This window comes from Bubalus bubalis, chromosome 16 (assembly GCF_019923935.1).
Source record: "Bubalus bubalis isolate 160015118507 breed Murrah chromosome 16, NDDB_SH_1, whole genome shotgun sequence".
In the NCBI taxonomy this organism is placed as follows: domain Eukaryota; kingdom Metazoa; phylum Chordata; class Mammalia; order Artiodactyla; family Bovidae; genus Bubalus; species Bubalus bubalis.
In genome coordinates this window covers 31,772,149-31,788,057 of record NC_059172.1, presented here as the reverse complement: position 1 = coordinate 31,788,057, position 15,909 = coordinate 31,772,149, and the positions used below count along the sequence as shown (strand labels likewise).

General features: G+C 40.0%; 1 protein-coding gene across 2 annotated transcripts in view; it reads right to left on the bottom strand.

Annotated features, from left to right (window-relative positions):
* The window catches only part of FAM168A (family with sequence similarity 168 member A), a 198,967-nt gene extending 185,055 nt beyond the window's left edge, over positions 1 to 13,912 (bottom strand). Inside the window, exon 1 of one of the 2 annotated variants that reach the window (XM_025266444.2) lies at positions 13,469 to 13,912. The gene's annotated coding sequence lies outside the window, so the exon portion shown is untranslated. The remainder of the gene's footprint in view (positions 1 to 13,468) is intronic. The other variant, XM_025266446.2, reaches the window with a different exon arrangement.
* Positions 13,913 to 15,909: the final 1,997 nt, after the last annotated feature.

Genomic DNA, 15,909 nt, shown 5'->3' with positions numbered 1-15,909 from the left:
GAAATGGCAACCCACTCCAGTATTCTTGCCTGAGAAATCCCATGGACAGAGGAGCCTGGCAGGCTATACAGTCCATGGTGTCACAAAAGTAGGACACAATTTAATGACTAAACCACCAAGAGAACCCCATCTAGGAGACAGAATACCTACATCGACATGTGATTGAAGGGCAGGCTGGCTTTCAGATATGCTCATTTAGAATGGATAGTTGGTTTTCTCCTCCATAATTCCACAGCCTGATCAAAATGTACTGTCAACTATACTTAAAAAAAAAAAGTGCTGTCAAAGACATAAGTCTCAAAAGTATGGATAATATTACCACCAACAAAAATAAAGGCAGAAAAATTCAAAGAACACTCTTTCTTTGGTTCTGGGTCAGAGTACTATGGAGAAATACTTGATCCCCTCAGTAATGAGTAGTATAGTTAGAAAAAAATTTAGAAAGGGGCATCTCTCACATTCACTGACATTTTTAGTTTAGAAAGAACTATCAACATCAGTGAATTTTCCAGAACAATTCAAACCATTTCAACTAGACCAAAAAGTTTTAAAAAGTTGATACAGAGCCAAAGGTCATACTATACCTGCATTGGTTCATGAATAAATCAAGGCACACAACCAAAATAACAGACCTTTGCTGCCAGGAAGACCAAGCAAACTACAATCAGAAAACAAATCCCCAAATACAAAAACCAATAAATTCAGTGCTTTATTTCTCTAACAAAAATGTTTTAGAAGCCAAAATACTGTTCCTTCTTAACATGCTAAAAATCATATTAAATTCATGCTTCATTCTAGAAGGATAATAGCTCTTATTTATTGACAGTAGTATATACCAAGCACTGTGGTCATTTCTTTACATGAACTGTCTCATTCAATCCTCAAAACTACCTCGGAATTATGTACTACTATTGCTGCCCTTCCCTTTTTAAAGATTTTTAAAAATGAGGTACAGAAAAGTAAAGTAACTTACACAGGTTTCAATGGTGTTAAGGGAGAAATCAGAGGCAACATAGATGTATTATCTATTCCTGAAGAAATCACTGACAATCTAATGAAAACTCATCCCATTAGATTTTCTCAATTCCTAAATTTCCAAATTATTTAAACAGTTTGATAGTCTATCATTAAGAAGATTGACCCTTTCCCCACAACAACAAATGGTGACCAGACTCTTACCATGCCAATCTACACACAGCCCAGAGGGGATGGGTTATACCCTACTCTGTAAAAACTGTTCATTTATTTAGCACCAGGTCAAGTATTCAACAGAAACTTACTAAACCCTACTAGGTTCCAGATATCAAGTATTCAGAAATAATCAAGTGAGACACTGTCCTGGGCAATAGCACAGAATTTAGTAAAGACCACTCACAGGCTTTGGAGGTAGAAAAGTCTGGGGATAAATCCCACCCTAGTCACTGGCTAGTGGGCCTGAATAGGCTCTACATCTCTGAGCCAAAGCTTTCTCATGTGCAAAATAAAACAATTATGGCCACCCTACAGGAGAACTGTATATTTAAATAAGTTACCATACTTAAACAGCCCAGCACAAAGTAGGCACACAGTGAAAGTTAATTCTCCTTCCCCTAAGGTTCCAGGCTGTATGGGGATGCTGGCTAAAAGGTAAAATAATGCTCAGTACCATAACTTGTTTAGCCTACCCTCCTCCATCCACTTCTGCCCAATCACAGTGAAAAACCAGTCATTACACAATAAGATCACTTGATCATGACTTCATCTGCATCGTTCTCTTTTACTGCAAATGCTCCTGGTTAAGGGTAGGGAGACAGAGGATCACTTTTATACATAGCTATGCACAGTTCACTAAAAGCCACTTCACACCTTTCTTTCAACACAAATAGTAAAGAATAAGGATCAAGCCCAATGATTTTATAACATACTGATAAAGTTGTAAAACTGCTCAACTCTGAAGTGTTTTGGTTCTACTAAGCAAAGGAAAGGGCTTCCCTGGTGGCTCAGAAGGTAAAGAATCTGTCTGCAATGCAGGAAACCGGGGTTCAATCCCTGGGTTGGGAAGATCCCCTGAAGAAGGAAATGGCAACCCACTCTAGTATTCTTGCCTGGAAAATCCCATGGATGGAGGAGTCTGGTGGGCTACAGTCCGTGGGATCACAAAGAGTCAGACACAACTGAGCGACTAACACTTGAAGCGAAGGAAAAACCAGTTATATTCATGCTAGCTTTCAAAGCAGTATTTTTAATAAAGTTTTAACAAATCGCTCAGTCATGTCTGATTCTTTGCAACCCCATGGACTGTAGCCCACCAGGCTCCTCTGTTCATGGAATTTTCCAGGCAAGAATACTGGAGTAGATAGCCATTCCTTTCTCCAGGGGATCTTCCTGATCCAGGGATCAAACCCAAGTCTCCTGCATTGCAGGCAGATTCTTAACCCTCTGAGCCAGGGAAGCCCCTTTCACTAAGAAATCTACCTATTTCTCCAATAAGAAATCTACCTATTTCTCCAATAAGAAATAAGTAAAGCCTGAAAACATAATTATACTAATAAAACTATCCCATCTTGAATTGAAGTAAGTCAGTGACATTAAACTGTGACACTGTCATTGCATTCTTTAGAGCCAATGCCAAAAAAAAACTATTTTGAGGCCTTGCTGAAGCTACAAAAGTTATGAATCCTATTAAATCTCATTCCTTACCTATAAATATTTCTACATAACAAAGTACAAGAGTTTTCTCAAGAAAAAACACTAAGGCACTTATGCAATTGAGTTGCAAGCTGAATTACCTGCCCCCCCTTTTTTTTTTTTCATGAAACACCATTTTAACTTAAAAGAACAACTGCCAGACAAACTGATTATTCAGACTTGGATGTTTGGCAGACATTTTTTCAAAAATGAACAATGTGAGACTGTCACTTCAAGGAAAACAACTGTCAGTATTTGTTGCCAATGACAAAATTTGAGCTTTCAAGCAAAAATTAGAGAAGTCTTGTCTGATAGAATTGGTGGAGATATTAACAAATGTAATATCTGACACTGTATGATAAAATATGTCAACATTTTTACAAGATCTGCATAACTCAATGAGCCAATATTTTCCAGATGACCAAAGCACGGTGACACAAAATTATGCATGAATAGAAAACCCATTCAAAAGTACAAAACAGACCAGCAGACTTTAGTATAACAGAGTATGAAAGGCTCACTGTATAGCTTCAGAGTCCATAAAATAATGGACCTCTAAAGAAACTACCAGTTGACAAGTTTCAGTGTAATATTAAAAAAAAAAAAAAGGATATCCATCAATTATCTAAAAAGTCAACCAAGGGAATTCCCTGGAAGTCCAGAGGTTAGGACTCCATGCTCCCACTACCTGAGGGTCTAGGTTCAATCCCTGGTCAGGGAACTAGGATCCCCCAAGTCTTGTGGTACAGCCAAAAAAAGTCAATTAAAACATTCCTCCCTTTTCTAGCCACATATATATGGGACTGGAGAAAGAAATGGCAACCCACTCCAGTATTCTTGCCTGGAAAACCCTACGGACAGAGGAGCCTGGTGGGCTATAGTCCACAGGGTCACAAAGAGTCGGACATGACCGAGCATGCACACTCACTCATATATGGGGCAGGATATGCTTTATATACCATAAACAAAACAACCAGCTGCAACAGATTGAATGTAGAAGCAGATATATGTCCAGACAGTGAAAAGCTTTGGAAAAATTGTAAATAATATCCTTCTATTTGGGGGTAATAATATAGCTATTTTCATTAAAATATACTATATTTAATAGGTTTATTATTTTTAAATGCACAGTTTTAATTTTTAAAACAGCAAATATTGGTAGATGCAACCCACAAACAAAAGTTCTTAGGGGTCTTCAAAAGCAAGAGTGAAGACACCAAAAGGTTTGAGAACTATTGCTATACAGCAGCGGAGAAGGCAATGGCACCCCACTCCAGTACTCTTGCCTGGAAAATCCCATGGGCAGAGGAGCCTGGTAGGCTGCAGTCCATGGGGTCGCTAGGAGTCGGACACAACTAAGCAACTTCACTTTTACTTTTCACTTTCATGCATTGGAGAAGGAAATGGCAACCCACTCCAATGTTCTTGCCTGGAGAATCCCAGGGATGGAGGAGCCTGGTGGGCTGCCGTCTATGGGGTCGCAGAGTCAGACATAAATGAAGTGACTTGGCGGCAGCAGCAGATACAGCAGTGAGAAGGACAAATTATTGCTACATTGTTATTGTTGTTTAGTTGCTAAATCTGGTCCAATTCTTTGCCACCCCATGGACTGTAGCCTGCCAGGCCTCTCTGTCCATGGGATTTCCCAGGCAAGAATACTGGAGCGGATTGTCATTTACTTCTCCAGGGGATCTTCCCAACCCAGGGATCAAACGCAAATCTCCTGCATTGGCAGGTGGATTCTGAGCCACCAGGGAAGCCCACTGCTAAATGCAAGAACATAAATGAATCTCACAAACAAAGTTGAGTGCAAAAAGCCAGTCATACGTTATAAAAATTCATAAAGAGGCAAAAAATAATCTATGGTATTGGAAGTTAGAATATTCATTACCCAACCAGGGACTGAACCTGGGCCACAGCAGTGAAAGAACCAAGTCCCAACCACTGACCCACCAGGAATTCCCAAATTTCTTGATCTGAATGCTGGTTACATTTTTTGTGCACTTTTTCTTCATATGTTATATATACAGCAATACAATTTCTTTTTAATTTATATTTTCTAAAAAAAAAAAATACACCCATACACATACCTGCTTTAGACTCACCTGAAGAAGTTTCATTAGCACTGGTCAGAGTAGAACTAGCGCAGTTTTTTAAAACAGATCTTCAGGGAAGTTGAATGTGTAGCCAAACTACTACTCATTTAAGTAGGTTGAAAAATATTGATCTAAGAATTTAAAACAAGGGAGCTTTATATACAGTACAGTAAAAAGAATAAGGGCTTTGGACTAAGGTGGATCAGATTTTTAATACAAACTTCTCTTCTCTTACTATATAGCCAAATGCAAGCTACTTAGTCCCTGCATGTCTCAGTTTCTTCAGCTTCCTCTTCTATAGAATGGGCACAATACCCTAAAATGGGTAAATATGAGGATTAAATTATATACTCAGAGAGAGTAAGCACCCAGCATACTCCCTACCACAGATATTCAAATATTAAGCCCTTTTCATCTTTTCACACTCATCTCCTACTAGTCCTATGTCTTGATTTCTTAATCCTTAAAATGAAAATAATGCTACATGACTAACCTGTGCACTGCAGATCAAATAAAGTATAATTATATTTGCAGAAATATAAGTAATGCAACTATATATATATATATATGCATATGTATACACACACATACATACAGATAGGGTTTTTGCTATCAATTCAAAATAAAAGAGAGAGACAACACATTAGAAAACTAAGACAGAGTGTTCCCTGGTGACCTAGTGGTTAGGATTCCAGGCTTTCACAGCCAAGGATCAGGTTCAATCTCTGGTGGCAGAACTGAAATCCAACAAGCCACATGGTACAGCCAAAAAACAGAAACAAAAACATGATACCTTAAAAAAAAAAGGAAGAAAAGAAAACTAGGATATGTATAAAAAGTTACAACACAGAGACTAGAAAATGAGCATCAACAGAAACTATCAAGTTTGAAGGACATGATCAGAAGCCAGATCAAGATTATAATCTCTAGTCAGCCAGGGATTGAACCTTCTGTGAAAAATAGATCACCCTAGGGTTCCTTCAAAATGTCTGCATCTAAGAAACAACACAATTTATATCATCATAAAAACAGACATATTCTGAAAGGCACATCCAGACACCTGCATAAACTGAGAAAGGTGGGGAAGTTGTACTGGAATTTTACAAACCAAGGTGTTTTCAAAGCATCTTTATACAGAAATCGATGGCCCATTTAACAAAATGTCAAACTTTTAGATAAACAGAATACTTTGACAAAAAAGACTCTGTACAATTATTTTTCATACTAAAATGCATAATTGCCTAAAGGAACTAAATTTTATAATAAACAAAACAAGAAAATTGAGCTCACTTTAGTCTCTAAGCTCTTCAATATTCTACAACTTTAAGGGACTTCCCTGGCAGTCCAGTGGCTAAAACTCTGTACTTCCACCGCAGGAGGCACAGGTTCTAACCCTGGTCAGGGAACTAAGATCCTGCATGCCATGTGGTAGGGCCAAAAAAATAAAAATTTTACAACTTTTAAGCCTGATTTCTGATAACATACCAGGGATTGTCAAGCTATGGCACACCCACAGCCTGTTTTTGTACAGCCTATTAACTAAGAATGAAACATAGGAGGAGGGAAGAAGGGAGATGTGGAGAGGAAAGAGAAGGAGGAGAAAAAAATAATAGAGACTGTATGTGGCCCACAAAGCCTAAAATATTTTATAGAAGCATTTGCTAACCACTGAGCACATCTTGCTGTCTTCCACTTTTGAAACTTGTGTTATATATCATTATTACCAAAGCCTTTATCAATCCAATTAAGTTCTAAATTACACGTAAATAAATAAAAATTTACATCTGGAAAAACACCTATCATCTTACTCATTAGAATATCATATTATTGGTTTGTCATCTCTTCTATGTTCAGTTCAAAAATTAATCATTCACTACTTACAAGGCACCCTCCAGGAGCAAGGACTATAAAGATGACTAGAACACAGTCCCTGCTCCCAAGAAACTTACAGTTAAGTGAAGGGGCAGACAGAAACAGTCAATTTTCCTGAAACAGCCTAAGTACTGTAACAGAGGCACACACTGGGTGCTCCTCGTGAACTTATGACAAACTTTAAGGATGCTGAAAGAACCCAGAGGGATGAATAAAAGGAGAAACAGCATGAGCAAAGGTGTAAAACTGTAAAACATCTGTATAAACTACATACTGCTCAGTGTTACCAGTGAAGTATATCGGGACAGGTCATAACAGAAGGCATAATATGTCATGCTAAGGAGCTTAGACTTCAGAGCCAATGAAGGGACTGAAGCAAGGGAGTGAAGCGGACATTCTGCTGCTGAGAGGAAGACAGGTTTACTATTGCACATGGATGATACAAAAACAAGTTAGGAGGCTACTGTCCTTGTACAGGCAAGATTAAGAGCTGAACTAAGATGATAGTAGTAAAGGGGAGATGAAGTTCAGGAATATTTAGGAGGATTTATTTGGGACTACAGGATGAGGGACAAGAAAAGACTAATAGCACAGATTCATATCTTGAATGGCTGGATGGACAGCAGTGCCTTTAAGTTAGGACAAAACTACAGGAAGGGATGATTTTAACTTTTAGGGGAGATAAAAAGGGAGAAGTCAGAAGAAGTAGATGGGGAAAATGAGTTCTGTTTTGGACCTACTGAATTTAAGGATCATCAAAATAAAGGCTGTCAATAGCAAGTGAGATATACAAGTCGAGATCAGGAAAGATGTTTGAGATGGGGACAGAAATTTTGACACTCATCAGCATACGATAGCAGTTAAAGCCAACAGAGTGGGCAAGACTACTCAAAGAAAGAATATTAAAAAGTCCAGCGAGCCAAGATCCATGGGGCTGTAAAGAGTCAAACACGACTGAGTAACTTTCACTTTACATGCTAGAAAGCTGTACTATTGCACATTGCAGGCAGATTCTTTACCATCTGAGCCACCAAGGAAGCACCTCTCTTCTCATATAATCCATTAAATAACCCAACAACTGAATGTTATCTTTTACATATGCACAAATGATCCATCTCACTGTACTCTATCTCTGTAATAAGTTACAGTTAGAAAACTAAGAGGGAAACGACTGTATTTGTCAGGATAGTGGAAAACATACATTGCACACCACATTCTCCACTTCAAAAAGTCTCAACTGTTCCATTTTGAGCAAGCCAGCAGTTAACGTAGAACCAGGTCCCATAAACTCACTAGGAGAAAGGTCTCTAACAGCCTCTCTGTCCCACTGTATCTAACAATCTTCAAGTTTTAAGGGAGAAACTGTGAACTGCTCTTCATGTACTCCTCCTCCACTAGGAGAAGAACCCTTCAAAAAGGCAATAAACCAAATTTGACAAGCTTTTCACCTCTGTGTGGGTGCCTGATTTCAGTTTTGTAAACTAGAGGGGAAAAAAAAAATTAACATTTATATTATCCTTCACAGTTTAAAGAGTATCTTCACATTTATTATCTCATTTGAGACCCATTTTACAGGTGAGTAAACAGAAGCTCCAACTGATTACTAATGAATTTGGATTTCACATCTCTTAGACAAAAAAAATTCTTGGTATTTAGGCTGCTTAGGTTGCTAAGCTTCTGATATGTATAAGGATTTCCTATTCATGGTATGCTCTGTACATCAGATGACAGACCTTCCTATACAATCAGGTGAGGACCAATGTACCAGGTTGCCTTTTTGCAAAAAGATGCACAAAAATTCGGATCAGAGGAGAGTTAAGTGACTTGCAAAAACATGACATGAAGTTCTAAGTCAGTATTACAAAGAATTAGTATGTAGTAAATCTAAGATGCTGTTCTTTCACAGCTCACAAAGGTTGCTACTACCCACTCCCATTCCTATTTCCAAGTTTGACTGACCCATATCTGGATAATCTGGTCATCCATAAATGTAAACTGGTTTCTCTTGCCATCTAGACTACCCATACAGGTATGTGTGTGCATATTTACAGGAAGTTACTGAAGAATATACATTTTTAAATATGTATATATAATATACATGGGCTTCCCTGGTGGCTCAGATGGTAAAGACTCCACCTGCAATGCAAGAGACCCAGGTTCCATCCCTGGGTTGGGAAGATCCCCTGGAGGAGGACATGACAACCCACTCCAGAATTCCCACAAGAATCCCACAGACAGAGAAGCCTGGCGGGCTACAGTCCATGGGGTCACAAAGAGTTGGACAAAACTGAGCAACTAAGCACATATAATATACATACAAAGAAGAAATGCTGCTGAGTAAAGGGACTACAGACAATAATTTTGCTTCCTTTTACTTTTTTATAACTTTCAATTTCTATCATGAGCATGTTATTTTAATTAATGGTGGAAGAAATAAAGCTCTTTTAAAATTAAAAAATAAGGATAATAAATAAGAATAAAGCAAGCTACAGAAAAATACTTACATATTTTTCTATTTATATAAAGTTGTAAAGGTATAAAATATACTGTTTAGGATACATATTTGTTTCATAAAATTATTTTTAAAAGGGAATGATTCACACAAAATTCAGGAAAGTGGTAGTTACTTCTGAGGGAGAAGGAAGGAAAGGAATCAATCATAAGAAGCTTTAAAGATACTAAAAATCTCCTTTTAAGCTGAGTAGCAAAAACTGAGGCCTTCAATTTGCTATCAGTCTTTAAATTGAAGATTTATACTACACAAACTTTTATACATATGATTTATTTCACAATTTGAAAAGAAGATATAAATAGGATTGAAGAATTAGAACTTCAGGTCTAAAACCCAAACTCTTCCATTTACAGTATAATCTTAAGTATTAAGACCAGTTTTTACTCTTCTCAGACCAGTTTTTCTTATTTTATATGAGAAAGCTAACACTTAACGTATGTTTAGTACTTTACTGTTTAAAGTTCCTAGACTATAGAACCAACATGCAAACATGTATATGTAGATAAACTGAGATAATAATACAAAGTAATACCTCCTTAATAAATAATAGAACATAAATAACATAAATAACTAAGAACTCAATGGTAGGACACAAGAGGCTATTCACATTCTAGTCTTTTCCTGTCTAATAATAATAGCAACAACTAATACTTTTTAATGTGTACTATATAACACACTGTATTAAATGCTTTCCATGGATTAGTTTAATTCTCCAGACAACCTGTGAGATTAGTCCTCTTATGCCCATTTTACAGATGAGACCATTGTGCCCAAGGTCACACTGCTAGTAAATGGTGGACGGACTTCAGAATCCACACTCTTGACCACCATATTAGTTTTGCCTCACTTTTCTACCTTTTTTTTTTTTGACTGCACCTTGCAGCATTCAGGATCTTAGCTCCCTGACCAGGGACCAAACTCATGTCCCCTGCATTGCGAGTGTGGAGTCTTAACCACTGGACCACCAGGGAAGTCCCTTCTCACTACATTTAAATCATCTATGTCTCCTATGACACTGAAAGCTCCTTAACAACTGTTTTTTTGTTCATTTTCATTTTCCCCTGGCACTTAGCAGGCAATAAGTAAATAAATAGTGAACAAATATTTCACATATGTGCAATGTTTTCAGGACATAAAGTTATTTCAGGACATGAACTGATTTGTTCCCCTAGACAGCCTTCTGAAGTGTTAGTTTTTTTAATTTTTACCATTTTTAATTGTATTTAATTGTAAAATTTAGTGGCAGTAAGTACATTCACAATGTTGTTTAAACATTACCACTAAGTATAAAAAGTTTTTAATAACTTTACTAAAATTATTCAGCTATCAAGTGGTAGAAAGGGAATTTGAAACCAAGACTCTCAACCTCTTAATTCACAAGCTATTTATTCAACCAGTGTACCTGTACACCAATACCTCCACTGCTCCTCTTGCTACCAGAATATTGGGAGAATCAAATGAGGTAAAGATACTAAAACACTTTATATACATGTCTACTGAACAGGTGAACACAGTTATGATAAAAAAGAAAAAAAATCCACCAAGACATTTCTCCCAAGTGATTATTTTCCATTTTTGAGCTCTCAAAAGCTACGGCTTTAATATAAATGTCCCACCTCTATATCAAGCCTGCAGATGCACAAAAGCAATGGCTGGACCCCAGAGTAAAGTTATGAGGAGAAACGCTTGCATTAGTTCGATTACACTCTCACCAAATTACCAGTAACTGCTCTAACCTGATTTTCATTGTAACACAGAAAGCTTCCTCATAACAAAACACTTTCAATTCCAACGATTAAGTCCAACCTTCAATCATTCTGCCCATTTCAGAACAACAAAAAAAGATTCTTTATATTGGGTATTTTTATGTGCTCAATTGTGAAAGCCAAGGAAAATGGTTTGTTTACGAGTTAAACTCTGAAGCTTGAACCAAAAACTAGAATTATTTTGATCCCATTGGTGCCAATTTTATCTTTACATCTCTCCCCATTTTCTCCTCAGTCTGAGCACTAATCAACAGCCACTTCATGTTTAACATATCATAGTTAATGCAATTAAGTCCAGAAAACTATTTCCCTAAAGATGTTTCTTCCATTAACATCCCTCTCTACCTTCCAGCATCACTATTCTGCCATAAGAATGAGCATATCATTAAGTTTTAAATAAAATCTCTGATGAATAGATGGATGTATTATTTTTGTAGTTAATGCAATATGCTTATATCTCCTAATAAATAAAATAAAAATGATTCTATGTTTTTATCTACATCTGACAGAATTCTAACCACCTGAATTCCTTTGGAAGAAAATTCAATCTATAGAAATACAATCCAATTATTTTAAATCTTATCAAGTAATGTCAAAAGAGAATCAAATGAAAAACTCCATCAATAGCAAACCATCTCACCAATGAATATTTATGACTTTTCCATATTTCCTGTCTTCTGTTTACATAAAGCGGTAGTGCCAAGATTCATCTCAGGATTATTAGCCTGCAATACAATGATGGGCCTAATTGCCTTGCAAACAAGGACACCAATAAATGGAGTCTTCAAGCAATCAATTTTAAGAGGGGGGGAAAAAAGGCGTAAGCTCTTTCTGAATACATGCACGTTGCCTGACTAGGAAATAAATTCAGCCTCATATTTTTCAGTCTCATTCATCAGTTCTCAAGCAAGGAATGTTCCCTTAACTACTTAAGCTCATCAAATCTATTTAATACCAAATTTCAGGACTAATTTTTAAAACACACCTTGGGCAGAAAGAAGACAGAGACATCAAACAGATAGGTATCTATCACATTCCAGTTTCATCTTCTTCACCTTTAGTTACGACAGTGGGTTTTTCCCTCAACTTTCTTTTTAAAATACATGAATAATAGAAGATGCCTTCCCTCCTCAATTCTACCTTGACTGAAGCCCCACTCATCTTTACCCTTTGTGATGGTTTACTTCCACATGATACTAATACAAATGAAACAAACTAACAGCTTAAGAAGTCCTCTAGAAACCAGTCTTTAATGTACCTTCTCTGTCCCCTGCAAAGTCCCCCAACCATAGCCTCCAAAGCTGTCCATTTAAGTCCACTCCCAACCCTCTCCTGTCTCTTGGAGGCCATCCCAAGCCTTCCAATCAACCTCCTCCCAATATTGCTTACTGCCCCTCTCCATCCTCTCTGCCCACTCCATACCAATAGCCCCAGGTTTCCCACTCCTTAATTAGCCCCATCTAGCAGCAGCTACCTCACTATCATCACCCACCTCTCCAGTCCTCCTAGTTCATCTCAGACATTCTTTCTCCCAAACAGCCTCGGCCACCTTGGCCAAGGGACATCTTCTTCAAGATACCATCCCCCAACCTTGCTCACCACCTGCCACTATTCTTTTGGTGAGTCCAGCCCGGAAGCATCTTCTCTGCCCTCCGCCTCCATCCTGTACACAGGGAGCCACCAGCAGTTCTAACATCACTCTAAATGCCATCCCGCTGTGTTCCCACCCCACTCCACCCCCAATTTCGATCCCTGTTTGCCCATTTGGGGCCTAACTTCTGCTAATTTACCCCGTCCTGCCAGCTCCCTCACACTCCCCTCATTAAAAGTCCCACCCCCCCCCCCCCACCAGGTCCTATTACAACTTCCATAAGCACTCCCCAGGAAAACCCCAAATTCTACCTCCTCGGCTCGCCTAACCCACGCTATTCCTTAAGTCTCAACAAATTCCACCACCCCAGATGGCAAGCGCCCACTTCAAGCTCAGGTCTCAACCCATGCCAAAACCCCTCACCCCCAGCTCCTACCTTCTCTATCAGCCTGAGGAAGGTCCACGCCACACTCCAGAATTAACCACCCCCCAGGGTCCTATCCAACTCTGCAGTCGCACTTTCTATTGAAATCAACCCCTTAGCCCGCAACCCGGCCCAGATCCCAAGCTGTCAGTTGCTCCAGGCCAACCCCAAATCCACCATCCTCATTCAGTCCCCTCCCCCATTAGAAGCCATCCCACTCCAGTTTCACCATCCATTTCGCCCAAAACCATCCAAATTCCATCCCAACCCTACAATCCCATGCTCCTGTCCCAGGTCGTTTCCATTAAAAGTCCCCTTGCTTCGTCGCCCCCCCCGCAACCTGCTCGTGTCCCACCCTCACCCCACCCCCATCCCGCGCCTGGACAAGTCTCCCTTGCCAGCCCGCCGTTCCATCGCGACCTTAACCCCCTTCCCCCAACCCGTGAGGGGGTCCGCAGCCCCCATTCTCATTCTCCCCAGTACCACCGGCCCAGGCTCAGCGACAGCGGAGCGGGGTAGGGTGGGGGTGTATCTCCTCACCGGCGAGCCGCTGCAGGCGAAAACGGCGGCGGCGGCAGCTGAGGCGGCGATGCCCTTGTCTTCTCTGAAGGCTACAGAGGCGACGCTCTCTCTCCGTCGCCCGTGTCCAGTAAGGTGGCGGATGGCGCGCAGGGACCAGGAGCCGCCTCCTCCTCAGCGACTCGGCTCTGAATCCTCTGCAGTAGCCGCCGAGGAGCCCGACGGGTGGGGGCAGGGAACGCTGGGCTGCGGGCGAGGGAGGAGGAGGCTGAGGGAAGGGGCGGGGGGCCGCTGAGAAGGGAGGGGAAGGAGGAGCCGGCGCAGCGCCGCGACACGTCCCACAGCCTCAGCTCGCCGGGACCACAACTCCCGGCATGCCCCGCTCCGCCCGGCGCGTCGCCTGCGCCTCCGACGGCGCGTCCGAAGCGGAGGGACCGCTCCCTCCTCGGTCACAGACAATGGAGTAAAGCCAACCACCCGCGGACAGTTTTTGTAGACTCAGAGACCACACAGGAAGGAAGTTAGGTCACCCAGCAGCCCCATCCTCAAGGGACGATATTTGCGGCGTCTCCAACCTCTTTACGCGCGCGCACACACCTCCACACAGCCCTAAGACCTCCTCCCACTGGACTACATTTCCCAGCATATCTCACAGCCTCTCGCCCTCTTTCCGGACCCTTCTCAGACCTGGTACTACAGTTCCCAGGGAGTGTGGTCCCTGCGAAATGCTGGGAGATGCAGTTCTCAGTTCTTCCTCCATGTTAAAATAAAGAAGTGAAAGAGAGGGGAAAGGGAAGGAAATATGCCACCCAGCCGAGTACAGGCCTAGATGGGCAAGATCACCTGCGATTCTGTACTCTTCGAAATAACCGTTTACCACTGTCTCGCACCAGAACTAATGCAGCAGCTTCCTTCTGGCCTCCCTGCAAAACTAGACGACTTGGCAGCTTGAGCTCAAATATAAAAAGAGGGTACTTCTTGACCCAGCTCCGTTACTTTTAAGAATTTACCTTAAAAAGATAATCAATTTGGAAAACATGAATGGACAAGGTTGTTATCGCAGGTTGTTGATTATAGTGGGGTAAACGTTAAGTGTCCATCACTAGGAGCTGATTAAATTATATATACAAACAATGCATTAAACAACTTTAAAATAATGATATGGGTCTATTTCTTGACATCAAAAACTATTCACAACTTATTCTCAAATGATAATAGACCATGTTTAGAGTGATCTCATTTATGTGAAACTTGAGACAATATTCTATAAGCATAGAACGATTTCAGTAAAAACGTTCCCCAAAATAGTATCTGTAATAATCTTGGAATAAAGTGTGTCAGATTTAAAGTAATTTTTATTTTCATACTGCCAGAATTGTTTAAAAACAGTACAAACTTTTTAAGCTATAAACTATTTTTTCAAAAAATAAAATTTTCAAATTTAACAACAACCTGTTTTTGCTACCTAAAAGCTTTTCATGGCTTTCTGTTGTCCTCAGTGGTGCTCAGAGAGGAGGACTATCTAGTTTTTCTGGGAGCCCAGCGTTTCCACTATTAAAACAAATAATAGTGGTCACTTACAATTCATAAAAGAATAGTAAGTTAGTAGAGAGGATTTTCTCAATTTTCATTGTCTCTTCTTAAATGTTTCCATCTTCTGGTCTTTCTACACCCATTTTCTCCTTTTCTCCTACTCATTGTTGAAACTCAAGCCAAAGTCCTGCCTCCCCAAGAACATATTTTAGAATACTGATTTTCCTTTTATTTGAATTCTTATAACAATGGTTTCTAATCTATGGGTCAGAGATCAATGTTGGGGAGAGGAATGAGGAGGGAGGAATAAAGTTATTGTAAAGGGACTACAAAGCAACACTTCAAGCATTATCTGTGAACCAAATAAAATAAATCTTACACTTAAAAATTGTTTCTGGGACTTCCCTGGCAGTCCAGTGGTTAAGACTCCATGCTGCCACTGCAGGGGGCTTCTGTTGGATCACTGGTTGTGGAACTAAGATCTTGAGTGGCTCTGCTAAAAAAAAAAAATTGTTTCCTTCTTCTATGCCCAGTTCTTCTAGAATATGGAATATGGTATCAGATGACCTCTGACTTAACGTAAATCCTGCATGAAATATGTTACAGCATTTTAGATCTTACGTAATTGTTCCTCACTGTTCTGCAAGAAACACCAGAACATTCCAGCTCCATGAGCTAGCCAACCAGAGAAGCACAGGCCTACCAGAGAAAGCCCAGGTTGTCTGAATCAAAGCTTAATTTGGTCCATAGTCCTGCAGCAGCCAATCTCTTCAGCAGCTTCACCCCACCTAAATCTAATTACACTCCTATGACTTATGACTCATTTTCCCCAAATGCATCAGGCTCTATCTTTTTCAAACTATCTCATTTTTCATCCTATTCTCCCAGCCTTAAAATTCCAAGTCCCCTCCCTGCCCCCAAAATCCTAG